Source organism: Colius striatus, chromosome 26, assembly GCF_028858725.1.
Source record: "Colius striatus isolate bColStr4 chromosome 26, bColStr4.1.hap1, whole genome shotgun sequence".
In the NCBI taxonomy this organism is placed as follows: domain Eukaryota; kingdom Metazoa; phylum Chordata; class Aves; order Coliiformes; family Coliidae; genus Colius; species Colius striatus.
In genome coordinates, this window is record NC_084784.1 from 595,152 (window position 1) to 619,032 (window position 23,881).

The 23,881-nt window shown below is 53.6% G+C and overlaps 1 long non-coding RNA gene across 1 annotated transcript; it reads right to left on the bottom strand.

Moving 5' to 3' along the window:
* Positions 1-969: 969 nt before the first annotated feature.
* LOC133627957 (uncharacterized) lies at positions 970-1,961 on the bottom strand. The gene is made up of 3 exons (XR_009820438.1): positions 1,855-1,961; positions 1,514-1,616; positions 970-1,357 (listed from the first exon to the last, which is right to left on the bottom strand). It is a non-coding gene; the product is annotated as an uncharacterized LOC133627957 (long non-coding RNA).
* Between the last annotated feature and the right edge of the window lie 21,920 nt (positions 1,962-23,881).

A 23,881-nucleotide genomic window follows, 5' to 3' on the forward strand; every position in this document is an offset into this window, starting at 1 on the left:
AGAGATCAGAGATGAGCAGACTTTGGAAACTTCCCCCCCCCTCACTCCAGCCTCTGCTTTTCCTCGGTTTATGAGAAAGAAGAGCACACGAGCACCTTTGGGTGCCCTTCTCACTCAAAACCTCCCTGTGCCTTGCTTCTGTTGCTCAGATTCTGCTGCCTCAGGGACAAGCATCAGGAAAACTCAAAGGCATTGATTTGGGCAAGCGTTCTTCTTACAACACTTTCCCTGAAGTGCACCCAGGAAGGCTGCAGCAGCACATAATTCCTGGCACCTGGAAGCCTTTCTCCCCCCATCCACCCACTCCCCTGTCCCATCTTCCCCACTCCACAGGGATGCCACAGAGGGGTTACCTCTTCAGACACATTGCACAGTCCATCTCCCATATCCCACTACTGACTTGGACACGGGGAGATCAGGGGCAATCTTAGCCCAGCCCAGTCCCAGCCCTTGACACATTTGGGCTCTCTCCTGAAATATGGACTCACCCCTGCAGCTTTGCTGTCCTCTGCAGAGAGCTTGCTGAAGAAATCATCCCCTAGAACAGAGCTGTGACACAAGCCTGAGTGTTAGCAGCACCACACGTGAGCTCAGCAAGAGTGTCCTAAGGACAGTCAGGCCAGGCAGTGGGAAATGGAGAGAGCACACGGCCACACCACAGCAGTCACATCACAAAACATACAATGAGGCTCAAATAGCACTGGGATAAAAGACTGCAGTGCTGGCACTACTGCATTTAAGCAAGGAGCCGTTCAAAGGGAGATTTACAGAAGATGTAGCGGGTTGGCGGCACCCAGCTCTTGCTGCACAGCTTCAGGTGCTGGGCTCCCAGGGCTCCACCCCAAGACAAACTAGCGCTTACAACTAATGGCCTCAATCTGAGACGAGGCTTTGGGAGAGGTGCTGCTGGAGCAGCTACACGTGGAGCAAACGGGAGCAGCGTGGCCATCAACTGTGCCTTTACCTGACAGCAGGACGGGGATGCAGCCTTTCCCCTGGGGCCTCCGAGGCCTCGGCATTCCTCTCCTGGGCCTTGGCCTGCGCTTGGGCTTTCTTGCGAGCCAAGGCAGCGATCAGCCAGTCCTCCTCCTCCAGCGGGGCCGCTTTAGCTGCCGCCTCCTCTGCAGCCGGGACGTGGCTGGCGGGGCCAGGCCGTGCGGCCGGGGCAGGGCTGGGGCGGCTCACGGCAGGGCTGCCCTTCGCTGCAGGCAGCGGCTCCCACTCACACCAATCCTCATCCTTCCAGCCCAGCCAGTCGGCTCCAGCCGCCCTGCCCCGCACCGTGCGCCTGCTGCCTGCAGGAGCAGCTTTGGGGTGCAGCTCTGCTTTCACTTGGCTGCTCGTGTCGCTGGAAAACCTGCCGCAAGGAGAAGCAGTTCCATCTGTGCCCGAGGGGCCCTGGGAACCCTGCCCCTGGGAGGGAGCCCTGCCTGCAAGGGGACCCCAGGGCCCCTGCCTGCCCTGTCGCAGGGGCAGTGTGCCTGGAGCTAGGGACACACACGCAGCACCACACCTGACAGACCGCCTCCTCGCCACTGGGCTCTTGGGTGTGGAGGCCACCGAGGACTCGTACTCGCCAGACACATCATCTTTCCTCTTCCAGTCCTCTTCCTTCTCTGTTCAAACAAGCAGCCTTGAGTCAATGCCCAGAGGAGCAACTGGGTGCAAAGACGCCAGCCCCCCTGCTCCTCTGCAGCTACATGTGACGCCACACATTCCTCCCCACAGCCTTGTGGCTGGCATATCTCTAATGCAACCCCTTTGGCTCTCCTTCCACTTTTTGTTCCCAGATGAAGACATCCCCTGCTCATTCCCAATCAAGTTGTGAAGACAAAAGTAAAATCTCCCTCTAACCTTTCTCAGGAGCTAACAGCTTCCCTGGGGCTTTAGCTCGTCCTTCTCCCAAGGAACCCCATTCCTCAGGACCTTTCACTGTTGTCTTCTCTGCTGCAGAACTGGGCTTTGATATCCCCAGGAGATCAGCTTCCAGGTCATCCATATCCTGGGAAGCAAGGGGACAAGGATGGGAGCAGGGTGAGCACTGCTAAGGCCTCAGTGTCACTGCTCCCTTTGGAAGCTGATGCTGGAGGCCACGGCTGGAGGCACGGTGTGGGGAGAGGGAGGCATTTCCACACTCACCTTCAGGTTCTGCAGCAGATTCTCCACGTCTGTGGCAGAGGCCCTGGGTCCCTGTGTGCCAGGGAGGGGAGAGATCAGAGATGAGCAGACTTTGGAAACTTCCCCCCCCCTCACTCCAGCCTCTGCTTTTCCTCGGTTTATGAGAAAGAAGAGCACACGAGCACCTTTGGGTGCCCTTCTCACTCAAAACCTCCCTGTGCCTTGCTTCTGTTGCTCAGATTCTGCTGCCTCAGGGACAAGCATCAGGAAAACTCAAAGGCATTGATTTGGGCAAGCGTTCTTCTTACAACACTTTCCCTGAAGTGCACCCAGGAAGGCTGCAGCAGCACATAATTCCTGGCACCTGGAAGCCTTTCTCCCCCCATCCACCCACTCCCCTGTCCCATCTTCCCCACTCCACAGGGATGCCACAGAGGGGTTACCTCTTCAGACACATTGCACAGTCCATCTCCCATATCCCACTACTGACTTGGACACGGGGAGATCAGGGGCAATCTTAGCCCAGCCCAGTCCCAGCCCTTGACACATTTGGGCTCTCTCCTGAAATATGGACTCACCCCTGCAGCTTTGCTGTCCTCTGCAGAGAGCTTGCTGAAGAAATCATCCCCTAGAACAGAGCTGTGACACAAGTCTGAGTGTTAGCAGCACCACACGTGAGCTCAGCAAGAGTGTCCTAAGGACAGTCAGGCCAGGCAGTGGGAAATGGAGAGAGCACACGGCCACACCACAGCAGCCACATCACAAAACATACAACGAGGCTCAAATAGCACTGGGATAAAAGACTGCAGTGCTGGCACTACTGCATTTAAGCAAGGAGCCGTTCAAAGGGAGATTTACAGCAGATGTAGCGGGTTGGCGGCACCCAGCTCTTGCTGCACAGCTTCAGGTGCTGGGCTCCCAGGGCTCCACCCCAAGACAAACTAGCGCTTACAACTAATGGCCTCAATCTGAGACGAGGCTTTGGGAGAGGTGCTGCTGGAGCAGCTACACGTGGAGCAAACGGGAGCAGCGTGGCCATCAACTGTGCCTTTACCTGACAGCAGGACGGGGATGCAGCCTTTCCCCTGGGGCCTCCGAGGCTTCGGTATTCCTCTCCTGGGTCTTGGCCTGCGCTTGGGCTTTCTTGCGAGCCAAGGCAGCGATCAGCCAGTCCTCCTCCTCCAGCGGGGCCGCTTTAGCTGCCGCCTCCTCTGCAGCCGGGACGTGGCTGGCGGGGCCAGGCCGTGCGGCCGGGGCAGGGCTGGGGCGGCTCACGGCACGGCTGCCCTTCGCTGCAGGCAGCGGCTCCCACTCACACCAATCCTCATCCTTCCAGCCCAGCCAGTCGGCTCCAGCCGCCCTGCCCCGCACCGTGCGCCTGCTGCCTGCAGGAGCAGCTTTGGGGTGCAGCTCTGCTTTCACTTGGCTGCTCGTGTCGCTGGAAAACCTGCCGCAAGGAGAAGCAGTTCCATCTGTGCCCGAGGGGCCCTGGGAACCCTGCCCCTGGGAGGGAGCCCTGCCTGCAAGGGGACCCCAGGGCCCCTGCCTGCCCTGCCGCAGGGGCAGATCTACAGACAGGGACAGGAAAGCACACGAGTGTACGTGCCTCTCAGACTTTCCCTGGGTGTTTTAGCCCACAGAGAAAGACAAATTCCCTCATTAGAATATCAAGCAGGTCTCACCTGGACTTCCCCAAAACATATTTAAGCCACAGGCAGCTTTCTCCTGAACAGCCCATGAGCAACACTCCTCCTACCCACACTGTCTGGGAAACAGCATATGAAACCAGGGGCATCACAGACATATTGGCAACTTCAGAAACACCAGTGGGCACAGCCTCTCCTGACTGACAGCTGGGCAAAAGCCTCCAGCCCTTGGCATCACTTATGCCTCCAAACAGAGGTACCAGAGGTTGCTCTTATGGCCAGTGACACTTCCCTGCAACTGCTCCCTCTCCTGCTCAGGGCCCCTCTGCAGCCTGCCAGCCTGGCTCCAAGGCACTCCAAACAAAGTTTCAGCTGAGTCTTCAAAACCACCCCACACTCCCCAAAGCAGTCTCGAGCTCCTGCAGTGGTTTGCATGGTAAACATCACACTGACACTAAGCTCTGCAAAATACCCTGAGAGGCAGCAAGTGCCACCCGCACTGTCCCACGAGTGCTGACCCAAGCAGAGCCCATGGGGCTCCCGCTCTGCCCAAAGCCTGGTGATCACCTGGGGGAGGAGGCAAGCAGAAGAGGAAGGAGGGAAGAAAACCTCATCTCCTTGGGTCTGGAGCACCCAGGGGATCCCAAATAAGTGGGACAACAGAGCAACACAAGGAGGGAATGAACAATTCTAAAGACTGCAAAGGAGCAATGTTCAGTGTCACTGCTCACTGCCTGCAGCCTAATGCTCAGCCCAGTGCCCAGCCCCATGTCCAGCCCAGTACCCAGCCCAGTGCTCACCTGATGCTGACTCGAGCTCAGACGGAGATCAGATGAGCCTCAGATGATCCTTGGCCTGGAGCTCAGACGGACCTCAGCCCGGAGCTCAGAGAGAGCTCAGATAGACCTCAGCCCGGAGCTCAGAGGGACCTCAGCCCGGAGCTCAGCCCAGAGCTCAGACGGACCTCAGCCCGGAGCTCAGAGAGAGCTCAGACAGACCTCAGCCCAGAGCTTAGGGGGAGCTCAGACGGACCTCAGCCCGGATCTCAGCCCAGAGCTCAGAGAGAGCTCAGCCAGACCTCAGCCTGGAGCTCAGAGAGACCTCAGCCCGGAGCTCAGACGGACCTCAGCCCGGAGCTCAGACGGACCTCAGCCCGGAGCTCAGACGGACCTCAGCCCGGAGCTCAGAGGGACCTCAGCCCGGAGCTCAGACGGACCTCAGCCCGGAGCTCAGCCCAGAGCTCAGACGGACCTCAGCCCGGAGCTCAGAGAGAGCTCAGACAGACCTCAGCCCGGAGCTCAGAGAGCTCAGACAGACCTCAGCCCGGAGCTCAGAGAGAGCTCAGACAGACCTCAGCCCGGAGCTCAGAGAGAGCTCAGACGGACCTCAGCCCGGAGCTCAGATGGACCTCAGCCCGGAGCTCAGACGGACCTCAGCCCGGAGCTCAGAGAGAGCTCAGACAGACCTCAGCCCGGAGCTCAGAGAGAGCTCAGACAGACCTCAGCCCGGAGCTCAGAGAGAGCTCAGACAGACCTCAGCCCGGAGCTCAGAGAGCTCAGACAGACCTCAGCCCGGAGCTCAGAGAGAGCTCAGACAGACCTCAGCCCGGAGCTCAGAGAGAGCTCAGACGGACCTCAGCCCGGAGCTCAGATGGACCTCAGCCCGGAGCTCAGACGGACCTCAGCCCGGAGCTCAGAGAGAGCTCAGCCCGGAGCTCAGACGGACCTCAGCCCGGAGCTCAGGGGGAGCTCAGAGGGACCTCAGCCCGGAGCTCAGAGAGAGCTCAGACGGACCTCAGCCCGGAGCTCAGGGGGAGCTCAGAGGGACCTCAGCCCGGAGCTCAGACGGACCTCAGCCCGGAGCTCAGACGGACCTCAGCCCGGAGCTCAGCCGCAGTTCAGTCAAAGCTCAGCCGCGGCTCGCCGGGAGCTCAGACGAAGCTCAGCCGGACTCACCCGCCGCTTCCCTGCCAACAGCTGCAACGGCCGTTCCCGCGCGCCCGGGCGGCGGCGGGTGACGTCACCGCGACGCCGGGCGGGCTGGCTCCGCCCCCTTGCGGCGGCTGGGCCGAGTTAACCCCATCGCCGCCAAACCCAAGCCACGCTCCCACCTTTGTCCCGCACCAGCTGCGTCTGCCCGCTTCACACACGCTGCTTACGCCCGCTTCCCTGCCACTGAGATCTAGGCACACAGATACGCACAGACACCGTCCCCTCAGGCCGTGGCCAGCCCTCTGCCCTGGCTGCTGGGTTGATTTAGCCCATGGCTTCAGGGCTCCATCTGTCACAGCCGTCTCTCAGGTTTCTGCTCCGATGACATCAACCCGCTGCTTCGGTTCCTCTGCCCTCAGCTCGCTACATCTCCTGCATCGGGTCACCCCTTTCTGAAGAGCGCACTCGGGGCAAAGGATGCCCAGAAACACACGAGGCAGAACAGCAGAGTCACGGGAACACCAAGACAGGAGGCGCTTGTTGAATCGGAGCCACACGGCCACAACTGGACACCCTCAGAGATCAATTGCTCTTGCACCAGCACCTCCTGCTCCCACGAGGGGGGCAAGGATACAAGGATGAAGCCAGTGAGCACGGCCCCTCCTGACTGACAGCTGGGCAAACGCCTCCAGTCCCTGGCATCACTTAGGCCTCCAAACAGAGGCGCCGGAACATCCCAGTTGGCTTTCCCAGGCCTGCCTTCGTAGCTTATCACACCACGGCAGTGTCCCAGCCTTCCCCTGCTCCAACAAGGCCGTTTACAGACTCTGCCAGCCTCCACGTCAGGATGCAGAGGCATCTGACACTGCTGATCACAGTCACGCCAAGCTCCTCCCTGCAGGGAGAGGAGAGTTCCCGATCTGCTCTTATGGCCAGCGACTTCCCTGCAACACGTTTCCCTCAGGGCCCCTCTGCAGCCTGCCAGGCTGGCTCCGACCTCTCCACTGCTCTCTTCTATATCCTGTGGCTGGAAATGAGACACGAGCACCAGAGCTGAGGTGAGCTTCTCCTCCTGCAGCACCCTGGTAGCCAGCTATCTCCCCACATCACCCTCGAGTCTGGGACTTTTATGACAGAAATAGAAAAGGAAGTCACAGGTTCCTAGAATAGTAGAGGCTGGAAGGGCCCTGCAGAGCTGCTCCAGCCCCAGCCCCTGCTAAAGCAGGTTCCCCTGGCTCAGGGGGCACAGGAACGTGTCCAGGTGCGGTTGGAAACCTCCCGAGAAGGAGCCTCCACACCCTCCCTGGGCAGCCTGGGCCAGGGCTCCCTCCCCTCAGCACCAAAGGAGTTTCTGCTCCTGTGCCAGTGGAACTTGCTGTGTTCCAGCTTGTACCCATTGCCCCTTGTCCTGTCACTGGGCACTACAGAAAAAAGTGTTGCCCCATTCTCCTGACATCCACCTTTTAAATACTTGTGAGTGTTGATGAGGTGCCCCCTCAGCCTTCCCTTCTCCAGACTGAACAGTCCCAGGTCCCGCTGCCTTTCGTCCTCACACACGTGTTCCATCCCCTCAGCATCTTGGGAGCCCTGCATTGGCCTCTCTCCAGCAGTTCCCTCTCTCTCTTGAGCCGGGGAGCTCAGAAGTGGACACAGGGCTTCAAATGAGGCCTTACCAGGGCAGAGGAGAGGAGGAGGAGACCCTCCCTCGACCATCCTTCCTCTTCTCAAGGCATCAGATTTTGCTTATACCTTGAATCTCTTCTTTCCTTGCCCACACCAGCCATGGATCACAAGATCTTGCTTTGCCAGGAAGGATCCCTGCAATCAGCAACTCTGCCTGTACCCTTTACCCCCACCAAGAGCAGTGGCACAAAGGCCCAACTTTCCCTAGTACTCACCAGAGGGGATCTTTCCCTCCCAAACACAGTGACAGAAACAACAGTGTCCTGCACTCCCACCGCTTGGGCTTCCAGAGCAACCGGCACCTGCACTCAGCTATGAGCAGGGCCAATCTCACATGGCTTGGAGCTGGAGAACCACACAGCAAACCCTCAGGAGAAAGCAGAAAGGCAGGAAATAACCCAGACACAAGACTCCGCAGCCCTAGGGGGTCTAAAATCTGCTGCCTCCACTCCTGTTGCTGGCAGCTTCCTTGCAGCAGCTCTTCACTGTCCTCTAAGTTCTCCTGTGCCTCAAAGGCTAGAGAAGATAAACTGCTTCCCAAGGTTTCCCTTCAGGTAGATTCCTGTTCCCAGCACAAGGTCTTATCCAAATCACTTGCAATGGGGGATGCTGAGACAATGCAGAATGTGTTTGCTCCCCAAAGAGCATGAAATGGAGCATGCTTGTCGCTGTCAAACATGGTTAATACAGCTATAAATCACCTTTCACTTTGTGTGAAGTCACCTGTAAAGGATGGGCAAACCCTGAGGCTAAGCACCACGGGGCCCTGTCCCAGAGCTCTCTGATGGGCACTTTTGCCCCAAGGGGCTTGCAAAGACGGTCCTCCCAACAGTCCCAGCAAGATGTGAGCTCTGGGGGAGCTTTCCCACCATCAACCAGTGCTCACCTGGGCTCAAGGAACACAAGACTCCAGTGTCTCACAAAAGCTGGCTCCTTCCTCTCTGCATCCCTCTTGTCATCAAACTGACACCCACTGCAGCACAACGGGATCCAATCTGCCTGCAGCACGAGCGACTTCTGGCACAAGGCTGAGACTGCTCAAGAGAACCAGAAGGAAGCAGAGAAACCTGAGTCCACCTTCCACAGCAAGGACCATTTTCCCCTTTCTAAGGCCTTGCCTTTATTTTTCCCTCACCAGTCCTGCCATCAGCCCTTTTCTCATGTGGCACAAGCTTTTGTCAGCTGAACCACACACCAGCTCTCAGCAGGCTCCTCGCTGTGTCCAGTGCTGCACTTTGGTCACAGCCCAGCCCAAGCCCACCACTGGCAGGAAGGAGGAGAGGTGGCCCTTTGGAAACTGGCTACAGCTCAAGCACCAAAACCCAGGCCAATAACAAATATCATGATGTTCCCTTTAGCAAAAGGCTCAGGGCCGTGCCTGAGTGTTGAGCACAACATGGGCTGCTCTCCCAGCCCTGCTGCCCTCCTGGCTCGCTGGCCACAACTGGCTCTGGTTTGGAGCTGGAGGCAGAACCCTGCACAGGCAGCTCGGCGCTGGGGGCATGAGGAGAGGGGCTCAGCTGTGAGGAAAGTGCTGGTACCTGGCAGTGATGGGCAGCTCACACACCTCCTCACCAACACCATCCACGTCCAGCGCCAGCGCCAGCTCGTACGTCCTTACTGTGGTGGAACACAGGGAGACCTGGAGGGAGAGGAGAGAAGAGCATTAAAAGCTTCATCACTCCTAGAAGCCATTGTCCTCTGTTGGTCTGTGCACAGAGCACAGCCTCTGGGAGCAATGAGAGTCTTTTGACAAGATCTGGTCTGTTAAATACACCTTGCAGGGATCAGGGCATCTGTAAGCTAAATCCAAGCACCTTTAGACTCATGCTCTACTCAGCACAGCCTTAGAATTAATTTCTAAGTCCCCACTACAACAGCATCAATCCAGAGGGAACCTGCTGACTTCAACAGAAGGTGTTCAGCTTTACCAGGGGAAAGCTGAGGGCAAAACATGGCCCAGCAGATGCTGTGCCAGAGCTTTTCCAGTCCCCACTGGAGATCACCACATGGAGTACAACTCCTTCTGCTCCACAGGAGAGGAAGAATAGGACAGGGAGGAAGAGCAAACAGCTTCAGGCAATGACATGTCTCTTTTTAACAGCTCTTTCCTCACTCTTCCTCTGCCTACTTTCAATCAAAGACATTGCTCTAAGCAGCTCCCAAATGGCTTCTGTGCTTCACCATATGGTTCGTGATCATCATTGATCTTGGAAACAAAGCAGTGCTCCTTCAGAAAAGTCCCAGGATAACCCAGCTAACAAAAGCCTAACACTAGGGCAGATCTCTCACCGCATTCTGCTCAGAGCTGCCAGCCCTAAAGCCCTCTCATGCATCAGTGAAGTTTCAGCTCCACCTGCCCAAGCACGTCTGGCTCTCCCCATAGCTGGAGAGCCAGGGATCCCTGGGGGAAGATGGTCCCTCTACGAGGCCTGATGGAGAACTCGGTTGGCTTGACATGGCCTTGGGCTCCTTTTCTACAGGATGGGTGAATGTTGTCTGAGATCTGAACAAGACTGGAAGTGCTGGGCTCTCCTGAGCCATCCCTGGGAATGCAGAGGCTGAAGGTCACGGGCACCGAGGAGATGTTGGTGAGGCGACACACCAAGGTGCGAGGGCAGCCTGGGGAAAGGACACCAGCATGCATTTGTGCACAACTTATGCTGTGACTCCCGCTGTGAACACCCTGACACGACAAAACTGGGCTTGGAGTTTAACTACAGCCTCTGAATTACAGCTCACTGAGAAGCTGAGCAAGGATCTGATGGTCAAAATTCCCTTTCACACTGACCACAGACATAGCTGCTTTGGAAATGCCCCACTCTCAACAGTGCTGAGCATCAGAAGTTTCTCTCCAATTGAGAGGAGCTCTCTTACCTGCCCCTAAAGCAACACCAATTATTTCTCACTTAGAAGTATGCACCCAGACAGAGCATTCATTCTGAAAGTGCAATCCACAAAATCAGCAGGCACCGTGTCTCACATCACCTGACACACAGGGACAGCACAGCCACGCTGCACACTGGCTCTGCTCACTGCCCACAAAGCTTCACATCACTAGAGCTTTGACACTTGCTCTTCAGAATGGGAAAGCAAGGAGACAACTACACCAGGTGGGGATGTTCTCCAGAGAGAGGACATCAGCCCACAGGCTGCGCTGGAGTGGACATCTGGCTTGGCTGGCCAGCTCTGCCAGGAGCAATCTCCCATGGGCTGCTCACTCAGCGTTGTGTGGGGGCAGATTTCTTCAAAAGGAACTGCAGCAGTGGCAGAGGGGTGATGTGGGGAGGGGAGGAAGTGGCTCAGGAGAGACCATGAGTTTTCTGTCCACCAGCAGTATGAAAATGATTTCACTTTTAAACTGCAGATCATCTCAGTACAAAGCCTTTTGTGAGACTGAGATGGAGACCCAGGGCCTGCAGCTCAATGGAGATGCTCGGGGTGCTCAGTCACTGGTTCTGCCAGCAGAGCTTCTGGGGAGGAAGGAGAAGGAGCCCACGTCTCTTAAGAACATCAGTGCCTGGTGCAGAGCTGTGCCTTGGGCACGTTACCTGGCCAGTGACAACGAGGAGGCCTCACGGCACTAATTAATATCTCACACCAAAGGTCAGGGAGGGAAATGCTGTGGTTGCCTTTCAGCAGGAACATCTGCCCACAGCTCTACAGGCTGGTGGGTGGCTTCAACTCCCTTCTCCTGCAGTCCTGAGCCCTTCTGGGACAAACCTTTCCCAGGCCCAGAATGACTTTCCCAGTCATTCTGCTGCCAAGGACTGGCAGGGTAGGGATGCACAGGTTGTGAGGGACACCCAAACCCACTGACTTTCTGTTCCTTGGGTCCTGTTTGATCCCGTGATGGCAAAGCTCTGCTGAAGCAGCCACCAGCCCTGGGTTGAACAGTCTGAGGCTGTTCTGGAGGAATACACAAGTGACACAGGAGCTTGCAGTCAAGGGCTCCATTTTGGGAACACACAGAGCCCTCAAGTTGTGGGGCCAAGCCCAGGGCACACTCACCAAAGGAGACATCACAGGGGTGTCAAGGGGAGGGAAGGTACATTGAAATGAAACGTAGGTCTGATGACACGGCCCCTGTGTGGACAAAGACAGAGGAGGCATTGCAAAGGGTTCAGCCCATGAGCAGACCCCAGCATCCTGCAGCAGACCTATGTTCATCTGCTGTCCCATTTCCTGACCAAAGAACACCAAAGAAAACACCAAAGAAATAAGCACCCAGGACTTGCTAAGGTTGGCTTCCAAGCAAAGCGAGAATCATCACCTGTGGTTTGGGCATCTGCGACTGCCCAGTTAAAAAGCACCAGCCTTCAGGAGTTTCCATTCAATGCTGAGTTTTCATCCTTGGAGCTGAATTTGTTCCCAAGAATGCCAGGCAGCAAATCCCTACTGCTGCCGAAGTTCCCTCTCCAAGAACCAACTCCCAAGACTTCAACTTCCCAGGCTTCACCTGCCAAGCCCTAACAGCTTCCTCGGGAGGGAGCAAAGGGAGCAGACATGCTTTCCGGCACAGCACTTGCCAGGAGGCCATGGGAAACTCCCTCCAAACCAGCCACGACTGGAGACCACCCTGGGAAAGGACGAGCCTCACCAGGCCCGTGGGGAAATGACTGCCACTTCTGCTGAAGGCACTGTATCTGTGCCCAAGCCAGTTAAAACCTGGATGACTGCTTAGAAGGCTCAGACAAGGAGCCAGCCCGGAGCTCTGTGTACCACAGCTGAGAACAATACAGCCTGCAGGAAAACGGGGGGAAAGGCAGCAGTTTTGGCAACCACTGTGCTTTACAGTAGCATGAAAGAATGCCCTTGTGAAGGGACATCAGGGCCCTTGCAGAGCAGGAAGGACAACATAAAGTGGGAGAGGTACCCCTTGTGTTCCAGCAGCCAGCTCACCTCCATTCAAAACAACTGGGAGAAATCCCAGGGCCCAAAACCTCTGCAAGAGGGAGGCTCAACTTGACCTGGGGAGTGGACATCTCAAAGGCATCTGAGAAGAAACAGCTGGAGTTGTGGGGCTGAAGAAAGAGAGATAAGGGTTGGATGGAGATCCCTGAAACCAAGACAAGATGGAAAGGCAGGAGTCAACTCAGAGAAGAGTGGGATGCAACAGGAATTGTTGCTGAGGGACAGCTGCTCAAGAGCAGATGGTACATCACACAGGCAGCTCAGCAGCCACCATCCAGGAAGAGAGGAGTTACAGGGAGGAGGAAGACGGACTAGAAAGGAACATCAATTCAAGAAAGGAACATCAAGAGATCATTTCCCAATCAGATTCTCCCAATCTGATGAAGTGTACTTCTGCCAAATCATGTATTATCATCTGTTATAACATTTCCAACTTCTACAACAAATTAGTAGCTTCTACTCACTGTAGCAGCCATTCTGGCTCTTGTTTATGCCTCAGCAAAGTAGAGGTGAGTTACCACAATTAAAGCAAGGAAGTAAGATTCTGTCAAGTCTCTCTTAGAGCGCTTTCTAACTCGGCTCTTTCCTCACTTCTGTCTTCTCCCACCAGCTTGCTCTTGGTACAGGCCTCATTCAAGCAAATCTCTCCCCTTCTGAAATTCACAAGGTCTCAATCTTCCTCTTCACAGTGGAACAAGGTTGCTGCATTCTTCACCAGAAGGTGAAGAATGGGAAAATCCCTCTCATCTTTCGTGGGAAATCTCAAAATAATCGCCTTTTTTAGGTAAAGGTGCAGAGCGTCAGCAGCACTTTCCTCTGGTGTACACTGGTTCTCCAAAGGCAAAGCAGGGAGACACGGTGCCTTAGAACTTAATTAAGCTCAGCAGGAGCCTCAAGTGGCACCTAAATGCCTCTCACTGCTTCAGCTAAATACTCTGCAGAGATAGACCTGGGAGTGCTGGCTGGTAATAAATTGAACATGAGTCAGCAACGTGCCCTCGTGGGCAAGAAGCCAATGGCAGCCTGGGGGCATCAAGCAGAGTGTGGGCAGCAGGTCAAAGGAGGTTCTGCTCCCCCTCTGCTCTGAAGTCCTGTGTCCAGTTCTGGGCTCCTCAGCTCCAGGGAACTTCTGTAGAGAGGCCAGTACAGGGACACCAAGATGATCAGGGAACTGGAGCATCTTCCTCATGAGGAAAGGCTGCAGGACCTGGGGCTGTTCAGTCTGGAGAAGAGACTGAGGGGAGACCTTATTAACATTTACAGTTATCTAAAGGATGGGTGTCAGGGGGTTGGGACATCCCTTTTCTCTGTTGTAGCTAGCAACAGGACAAGGGGTGATGGGATGAAGCTACAACACAAAAAGTTCCATTTAAACAAAAGAAAAAACTCTTACTGAGAGGTGAGGGAGCCCTGGCCCAGGCTGCCCAGGGAGGGTGTGGAGGCTCCATCCTTGGAGGGCTTCAAGACCCCCTTGGACACGTTCCTGTGTGACCTGATCTAGGTGGGAGCTGCTTCTGCAGGGGGTTGGACTGGATGATCTCTAAAGGCCCCTTCCAACCCCACCATTCTGTGATTTTATTCTATGATTCCATGTAATCTCTGAACTCTGGTACCTGGTTCAGGCATGAAAGGTGTCCCACCTGGGAAGCCTGCTTCCCTTTTCCTTGCAGGTGCTATTTAGAGCACACACAGTTGCTTTTTGAAAGCAAAACCATCACAAAAAAACCCAAAGAAACAGCTGGGTGATTTCCCTTCCCCAGGGCTGGCCACTGGACAAGGTGCTGGTCGGCAACACTCTCAGGGTGCAGGGCTGGGCCCAGGACAGGCCTGCTGCAGGCACCACACTTCTGGAGGCTCCTGCTAATGCAGCTCCTGGGCAGTGCTCAGGGAATGAGGGCACTTGTCCATAATTGCTAGTTTTGGTCTCTCTCCATGAGCTCGTCTGGCTCCCTGCCCTCATCTGTTACTTCCTCCCTCTCTGTCTTCAGCCCATCACTGTTTTTTCTTTCTCTTCCTCTGTAGGACTCCTTATCTGTATTTTCTAACCCCTCCCTGTCTGTCCTACATTCTGTTGCTATTTTTCCTTTCTCCTCTCCTGCTCCCTGCCCTTTGCCTTTTTCTATCACCATGTTGTGTTTCCTGGCCTTATTTTCCCTCTCTCCCCCACAGCCTGTCCCCACTTTCCTGCCCGTCTCTCTTGCTCAGCTGGCTGGAACTTGTCTCTTCTCTCCAGGCCTCCACCCTGCTCCTCACCCCCTTGAAAGGGCTCTTCCTCTGACTCTCTCAGGCCATCACTGTTCCACCCTCCTGCGCCTCCTTCTGCTGATCCACAGCCCTCTGTTCTTTGCTCTCTATGGATGCTTTGCTTTGCCTCCCCTCCCCTCCCCTCCCCTCCCCTCCCCTCCCCTCCCCTCCCCTCCCCTCCCCTCCCCTCCCCTCCCCTCCCCTCCCTTTCTCTTTCCTTCCCTATTCCCTTCTGTGCTAATCCCTGTCCCATTTCTCTGTCACTCCACTCTCCTGGTGCCTTTTCTGTCTCTCTGTCCCCCTGTCCCACTCCCTGCCTGTGTCTGTGTATCCCATGTTCTCCTTTCTGCCCTTCCAATCCTCTCTCTGTCCCTCTCTGCTGCTGCTTGTTGCTCTTTTTCCTCCTGCACTCGCTGTCTCCTTCAGCTCCATCCCTTTCCTGCTCTGTCCCTGTGCCCTGCTCCTCCCCCGTATTTTCCTCCTCCTCCTTTGTCTCCTCCTGGGGCTGGGCCTGTGCAGCCCCGGGGAGGCGGCCATGGGGCTGCAGGGTCAGGGGGGCCTGGCCAGGGGCTGGTGTCCCTGCAGGGTCAGGCAGCAGGAAGGAGGCCCCGGGGCACGTGGGAGCTGTAGGCCTGGGGCACTGGCTACCGGCCAGCCATGTTGGCTCCTGGGCCATGTGGGAGCTGTAGCCCTGGGCAGGGGCTGCCAGCCGTCCCTGTTCATTGCTGGGCGCTCTGGGAGCTGTCGCTGCCCCCTCAGCTGCCCACAGCCATGTCGGTGCTGTGAGGCACAGGCTGTGCTGCAGCTGTGGCCTGGCTGAGGTGAGGGCTGGGGCCAGCCAGGCCCTTGGGCAGCTCTGGGGGTGTCTCCTGCCTGCTGCCCACCCGGGGCTTGTGATGGGAGCTCCAGGCTGGAGCTGGGCCTGGCTGGGGCAGCCCCTTGGTGACCCGAGAGCTGGGGAGGGGCAGGAGATGGAGACAAGGCCCCGGGCACAGGCCCCGGGTGCCCCAGCTGCCAGAGCCCCCGCAGCCGCCCCAGCATCTCAGTCTGACAGTGTGTGGTGCTGCTCACTCTGGCAGGGCTTTCACTCCATTTCCCTTCTCCCCACAGGTGCTGGGCCAGAGGTTTCGCAGGCACAGCCCAGCCGGGAGCTCGCCGTCCTGGCTGTGCCGCTGCTTTGGCAGCCGCGGCGGGGCAAGTTCACACACCCAGGTAGGGACCCTGGCTGTTGTGCCAACCTGATGTCCTTCAGGAGTGAAAAACACAGGGTAGTGTTGGCTGGTGGTTGTTGTTGTTGTATCTCTGGGATTGATGTGACCTTGCAGAGGCAGCTGTTGGGATTTCATCAGACATTTCCAGTTAAACCTGTGCTGACTGCTGCCCTGAGGTGCAGCTGGAACCCACTGCTGAGCTGCTTGATGAAGTGCACTTCTGCCCGGTCGTATATTATCATATATAATTATATTTTCAACTTCACAACAAATCAGTAGCTCCTACTCACTGTAGCAGCCATTCCGGCTCTTTTTTATGGCTCAGTAAAGGAGAGGGGAGTTTCCACAATTAAAACAAGAAGGTAAGATTCTACCAAGTCAAAGTGCCTGGTGTATTCAGAGGATGGAGTTCTTGGGATGCTTGCACAGTCTGTTTGAGTTTGTCTCTGACTGGGATGTGTAGTCTTGGAGAAAGGAGCAGGGCTCAGAAGTGTGCTACCACCTGAACTCACTTGGATCATCGGTGCTGCAGGGCCCAGGTTGTGGTTTTGGGGTCAGTCTAGTTCCTGTGTGTATGAGCCAACATCCAGGCCTGACAAGGTAGTAGTGGTGAGGCACAGTAGAGCTGGTGCTCTTAGCCAGGCTGGTAATTTGTCTGCAGGGCCAAGTCCAAACTATGAAGGTGTAAATATAGAGCACGGTGTGGAGAATTACTGCAAATCATTTGCCTTCCAAACCCCATGACTGAGTCCCTGTCTGAAGTATTTTTTGGGTTACAGTTGGTGTGTGTCCTTTTGTGATTGCCTCTCTCTCCATTTCTCTGCAAACCTGTGGTTCCCCTGAGAGTGCCCTGGTGGTGAAACACTCCTGGCCTGGCAAAGATGTAGCTCAACACCTTCATGACATGCAGCTCCAAGTCAGCAGCAGCCTTGGTTTTGCACCCTTTAGCAGAAAGGAATGTTTGCTACTGCCTTTGGGAATGCTGCTCTCAGAGATAATTGAGAGAAGCAAGAATGGGCTTGTTCTGTAGAAGTCTGGACTGGCCAATTTGATCCTGCCAAGAGGGAATTGATGCTGCAGATGGGTGCAGACTTTGTGGTCCTTAGGAGAACAACACCTTGGATTTAATTTGTTGACAGGGTAACTTGTATATTGGAACAGGCACGTGAAGGATCTGAGCTAACACATGCATTTGGCAGGATTGCAGGAGGAGCGTGGTGAGTCCTGAACTTTTGGAGTGGTTTCTTCAGGCTGCACAAATGCACAGCAGAGCTTTGGCAGGGTGATGAGTAAACCTTTAGTACTGACTTGGTTCCTTTTTCTGATCTTTAGGCCAGGGAATCATCTGTGTGAATCCAATCAATCAATTGGCTCTGTAGCATTCCTGGTAAGTTTGTTGTCCTGAAAGCAGATCAGAGGCAGACAAGTGGGGATCCCCATCTGAAACGTGTCTGAAAGCCTCGGTGCCCGAGTCTGCAAAGTCTCCCAAGAAAGGGTCTAAGCTTTCAAATGTAGAGGAAATGGTTGAAGCGTTCAGACAGAAATCTGAGTCTTTGCCCTTGAAGCCACTTTAGAATGGAAGGAAATCAGAAATGTTTTATCCAATGTTTTACCCTCTGACCAGAGGGAAAACTGAAGCTGGCAGCTGTGTGAAAGGTATGGTGGATGAGAAAATGCTTTAGAAATCCAGATTTCTCTAGAGCAGCAAATCTTTGTCTCCTGTCAGCTGGCCTTTGCCTGGTGGGGTCAGTGCTGGTGAGGTCAAGAGCACGCAGCTGCCTCAGGGAGCTCGTGAAGTTTCAGGGCCCACAGGAGTAAGCCGAATTTTGCCAAACCCAGCAAAGGGTGTTGAGGTGCTGTGGGAATTGGCCATTGCTCTGTGTCTGTCTCTTGGCAAAGCTGAGGGGATGCCAGTGAGATGTCACCTTTTTCTGTGTCTCAGGAAATGCTGATGGATGGAGGTGGTCTGAAAGGCAGCAGCCTGGGAGCCGCTGCTGCCGCCTGTGCTCGCTGAGCATTTCTGCAGAGCAGGCTCCTGCCTGAACCACCTGCATGTGGACTCTGATCTGCGCTTGCCCAACTGGCCTGTGGGTTCCTAAAAGCTGCTGTGGAACAGAACTAGTTGGAGGAGGTGGAAAGAAGGAGATAATTGCAGAGTTTCTGCTCATGGCTGTGTTAATGACAACAGATGGGGGAGAACTAAGGTTACAAGGCCATAGTTTGAAATTCCCAACTGAACTTCTCCCTGATCTGTGCTGTGAGCATTAAGTAGAGACTAAGTGAGGAGCTCTGTCATTCAGAACTGCCCCAAGCACTCTGCTGGCCTCATTTGGAAGAACATGGCCCTTTTGAAGAACCCAGAAGTAGGGTAATTGTGCTTTCAAAGGAAAAAATTCCCTGTGTCTAAACCAGAATGCATCAGTGGATGCATCAGCACTCAACTGATAGGATGTGTGAATAGCCTGAAATCCAGATTTAGATGCATTTCAGGGGATTCTTTTCAAAGAGACAAATTAAAAGCTGATCAAATTTGTGTCTGCCAGTTTGTGAATGAGGCAGCTTTTGATCAAAGGCCTCAGTGATGTGGAAGGCTGATTTCCAAAGGCTTCCTTTGCTGTCTTTGGGTGTCATTTTGAACAAACTCAGTAATCCTGGGGTTTCCTCCAAACAATAATTCACACCAAGCATCCCAAAAGGAAGTAGCCCACCAAAAGAACAGCTTGGTTTGGGAGACAGCAGGTAGATGTACAATAGACAAGGTCATGTTGACCTTATGAAGAGTGAAATTGAGTAGTTTGGTGCATCATAGGCAGGCAATGGGAAGTGTCATGGCATGAATCAAAGTATCATTTGCAGATGGGAGGGCTCTGTTGATTTGGGGAGCTGCCCAGAATTAGTATCAAAGCTAACTCATCCTGACAAGGCTGTGTTGTAGCTGTGTGAGACTGTGCAATGGAACATGCTCCCCAGAGGAGATTTCAGAAGAAGAGCCCTTTCAGTGGTACATTTCTGTTTTAGATGGGCAACCAATCATCCAGAGTTTCAAACTGCATTATAGGTACTTGAAGAAAGTTTCTTTTCAAGCAGCACTGATACCTGAAGTTGTACCAGCTGCTGAATTTTGGAAGTTGCCAGGATTGTCCTTTTTTGTACCCAGAGCAGGACAGGGTGTGTGGTGCTGTACATTTCAGTAGGTGACACAGCATGCAGATAGTAACTAGACATCTGTGCTAGTGGGTTGCATTATGTTATGGTTCAAATGCTTATATGGTGCCTGCTGCTAGGTTCTGTACTTGGTTATGTGTTACAGCAGTGTGCAACAGAGAGTTATTTTCCAGAGGAAGCCACTGAGTGACTGATTATTCAGGTTATGGAGGTTTAGTCATAAGAGCTCTTTCCAATGGTGGAAGCCACTCCTTAAGCAGTGGGTACATGTGTGTGACCAACCAAGACCAGGGAAGTGGAGGGAGAGGCACATTGCACTAATTGCTTTCTAGTTCTAAAAGCTTTGTCTGGAATTTGGGTTATTAGTTATTGATTTGTTCCTGCAGCCACGGTGTGTTCCCTGCAGCCTTTCAAACCCTAAGAGTGAAGAGAAGCTGAAAACACCATGAAGTTTCCTCAATTTCTGCTGTCTAAGTAAAGACAGGAACTTGGTAGAAGTGAGACCAGGCCCTTTGGGGAGGTGCATCTTATGCCATCAGATGTGTGTGTGCTTTGCAGCTCTTCAGAACAAGTCCATTCCAGACATTTTGGAAGGAAACCTGCCACTTGCACGCTTCTGTGTGTCCCAGCCATTCCCAGACTGTGATGTACAGCGTCACCGTCTGGGGAGTTCTGAAATCTCTTTGGGAATATTTGTCATGTCTGGAGCCAAAATAGCATTTATCAGCTTTCCAGCTGTTTCCCTTCACCTGAGAAAGCCTTTTCTGCTCCTTTTTGTGTAGGGTAAGTATAACTTCAGGGCAGGAAGATGAGCGAATCCCTTTTCTGTGATGGTACAGTGGAAAAAAGGCAGGATCATGGACACCATGAATCTCCCAGCTGTAAAGCATTGCAGAATTCTACAGAAAAAGAGCTGTGTGCAGACAGAAACACATCTGTGCTGTCTTTCTAACTCCCAGATATGTCGCACTGGTGCTGTCAAAGTTGCTGGCATCCATTTCAGTTCTTTGCTGCATTACTGGTTGCAGCCAGTAACTCTAACACTTGTCTGACTCCATTTGTGTACTGAACTGAATCATTTGAGCTCTGCAGGCATTTAATACATTGTAAATATGATGAAATTGTTGGAAACAGCAGCTGCTTGGCTGTAGGAGCCCAAGTTGCAGTTTCTTTCGTGCTACATCGCCTTCTGTCCTGCAGGAAGACCACAGATGCCATTGTAAGCCAATATCCCACCTAGACTGTCATAAACCAGAAGTCACCTGAGCTCATCTGAAGCCTCTTGGGTGCAGCTTTACAGCTTGGCAAGCAAGAGGGAGATTTTCAGTAGTGTGTTCAGCCCTTAGGCAAGGACAGCTGTGAAAAGCCCTTTTGTGCTGGTGGCACTGCAGTCTCTGTGGCTTCAGAATAAGTGCACTGGCAGTTTTCCTTGTGTCTACTGTCAGCTTGGAAACAAGATCTAAAAGGGAGGATACTGTTGGGTGTGCTGTCCAGCTCTTTTCCATTAACTAGAGTGATACATTTTCTCTTGCTGTTCAGTGTTCTGTGGGCATTTCAGTTGGAGGCAAATCTCTCACGAGCTCCATGTGCAGATTCATTTCTTTTCAAGTGCTGTCCCAAACTGTTGAACCTCCTGTGCTGTTTTCTGTCTAGTGCATCTAAATCCTCTGGGGTGTCTTGGCTCAGCTTATTGTATGAAGGTATATTTAGAACGGGGATGCTATTTTCTTTCCTTTTTCCTGCTACTGGGTGTTTAGTCAGTGTGTGTAAACCATTAGAATTAAATGCAGGGCTTCAGGAGCAGGAATTTGACCCATGGTGGACATTAGTTTCTGGAGAGCTTCCCCTAGTGATTTAAAATACTTTCTTTTCCGCTTAGAGACAGAGGTGTCACAGATGCATTACCAGCTATTGTCCTCAAGATGTGCTTGTAATCTTTGTAACGTGGTCTGTTGTCCTCAGCAAGCCACCTGCTTGCTCTTGGTTCCCCTTCTTCAGGCTGTAAAGCTCAAGACATCAGTAGTTTGAGGGTGACCTGTATGTCAAGGCCTACTGGTTCAAATCCACCTCTTCTCGGGGACCTTTCCTGTGCAACAGCAGTGCTTTGGTATCTGTGAAATGAGCTCATAGTTCCAGCCCAGTCCAATTCCCCTCCATACCTATTTGTATGACAACAACCTGTGCTATGGCAGGTCTGGTTTAGGGTGCACCCCCTCTAAGTGGGATTGCAGTCAGTTGCTCTTGCCACACGAGGCTGTGTGAGGCTTTTGGGTTTGTTGCAGTTTTGCTCTTTCTATTCCAGTGAGTCCTTTGGAAATGGTCTGGCCTGGTCAAAAGAAATTGTGATGCCATGTTCTGCAATGGCTTTTCTGCAGATGTGTGAGAACCCCTGGCAAAGCACAGCCAGACTGAGCTCATTGTTCATCCCTCTTTTGCTTCTCGTGTCTCAAAGAGCCCATCAGCCTGCTCAAGAGCAGTGAGTGTAGGAGAGAGATGTGTAGAGCAGCAACTCCCATCCTCCACCCAGCTCCCAAAAAAGACAAGCCATGGAGCAGATCTGCTGAAGCTGATGGGAACAGTTTGACCTTTTCGTGGGTCAGGGTCCCAGTTGGTACAGAGTATACTGCACATTTCTTACCCAACTGTTCTCCCCCTAGATTTGTGTGTGTGTTCAACTGTTGCCACTGGAGTGGGCAGTGAGGACAGAGCAGGGGAATGATACACCCAAGGAATTGGGTGAGTGCATTGTTGCCTCTTTGAGTCTCAGATTGTTATGAAGAGTATGAACGAAAAAGCATAAGTGTGCCACTTGCTGCAATGGTAGAAGGTTGTACTTTGACCAGACAAGAGTCCTGTACAGAGAGATGGAAGCGTGTCTGTAGCTGACAGGAATGTTTTTCTCTGTCAATCCCATCTATGCCGAGACACGTTGTTTGAGTCTGGCGCAGGTACAACAGAGCCAGCACAGCACGTGAACTTGGTGCATGGGATTCACAGTGTTCTCACTGACCGCTGGAACCTCTGTTTCTTTTTTCTGTACCCTCCTGCCTTCCTCTGCTGAAGTGCCAAAGAGCCACAGCAGAGCCATTCTGGGCAGAGAAGGGAAGAGAAGGTGTTTTTCTGAGTATGTTGCTCCTTCCTTGTGTCTTTTAAGCGTTGTGGGGGTGTGATGCCAAACAGCATGACAGGCCTATTTGAAACATTCTCTCCCTTGGTGGCTCAGGGCAGAGGAGACAAAGCCAGAACTGATGATTTGACTGCTTCAATGACCTTCTAGCCTGGCATCCTTTGCACCTCCTGTACGGCCGTGGAGTCACAGCTAGGCAGTGGTTTCCATTTCTGTAGCTGCTGCTTCTGTTTGGGGAAGCCAAGAAATGTGTATTTCACTGAGACACTGTGCCCCAGTGGCACTCCCAGGAGATCATGGCAAGTATCCTTTTGCAGCCTGAGCTGCTGGGCTTTGTTACAGTTGATTACAGTGTGGCTTTGGCACATGCCTGTTTGAAATACGCCTTCCAGTTGACTGGAGAAGGGAGGAGGTGCTTTGCCTCAGGCAGGAAACTGCCTGAAGGTGTGGAAAGGGAAGGTGTCAGTGGAAGAAACACTCTGCTCTGACCTGTGAGTGCTGGAGTTGATAGAGAGGTGCTTCTTGCTTTTCTTTTTCCTTCCAAATATCTTGGCATATTTCAAGCAGTAACCTGCTGGATTTCCACGATGACCTGAAACTGGAATAACATGGTGCCTGTGTCTGTTTGACAGCACTGGTCACACTCTGAGGAGATGTGCTAGGAAGAAATTCTTTGGTGATAAAGTTTTAGCTTTACTGCAGCCATCCCAAAGGAAAGTCTTTAACTGGTTTCTAATTGGTACCAATAAGAAATGTCTCTGGGTGCTGTCACAGGGACAAGAACAGGCACTCTAGAGCAGATCTCCTACTGGGGACCTATTCTGATAACAGAGAAGCAGTTGGAGGTTTGCCTGAACAAGGGATGCAGATTTACACCCTTTGTGTTTAGAAACTTCAGATGCAGTGTGGCTGTGCTGTCGTGTTTGCTTTGCTGAGCCATTTCCCAGCTTGCATTCCCAACTCCCCCCTGCACTGACGCCGAGGGGCCGGTTCTGTGCAGAGCCACGTTGGGGATCACACGGAGGGACTGTTTGGAGTTGTGTCAGGGCCGTGTTTGTGCTCATGGCAGAACACGTGCAGCCCAAACCTGCCGTGTTCCACTGACAAAGCAGGCTGCAGCAACAGGACATGTCAGGGGTTGCGAGTTCCCTGTGCATGCAGGACAGCAGGAGGCTGATGGGAGGAGCAGCCAAAGCTACACTTTGCCTTTCTGGCTGGAGGGAAGGACACCCGTGCTGTTGCTGTCTAAAGCACCCTCTGAGATACAGGCCCTACTTGAGCCCTTGGCACTGAGGGCAAGCCTTGCACATCTGGCTGCCCAGGAAACAAAAGCACAAGGTGCTGAAGAGCAGCTAGCTCTAAGCAAAAGGAACCACAAGGCAAGAAGTATTGTCAGGGCAGGCAAATGCCAGCACAGGCACCTGAGCTGTGCCAACAGCAGCTGCTCAACACAATCCCAGAGGCTGCTGTGGAAATGACAGCCCCAAGGTGGTGGCAGGCAGCCAGGGGGCCACTGTCCTGCTGGGGAGCTGTCCCAGCTGGAGCCTGAGGGATGGGAAAGCATTTTTGAGCTGTCCCCATGGTGGTTCTCCCCTCTTTTGGAAAGGATCTCACCATCCAGTGTCCTCAAGGGTAGGACCAACCTTGTCTAAGAAAACATAGAGTCTAAGGAAAAGGAGTCTGTGACATTTCTTAGGGGGGATCCAAATGCTGATGTTTTTTCCCCCTGGGATGTCATTCTGTTGTGTGACTTTCCTTTTGTTCATGGAAGTAGAACAGTAACAGTCTCACTGAGTTCTGCTCTCCTGCAGGCCCGGCTGCTTCACTGCCTGGCTGTCCTCA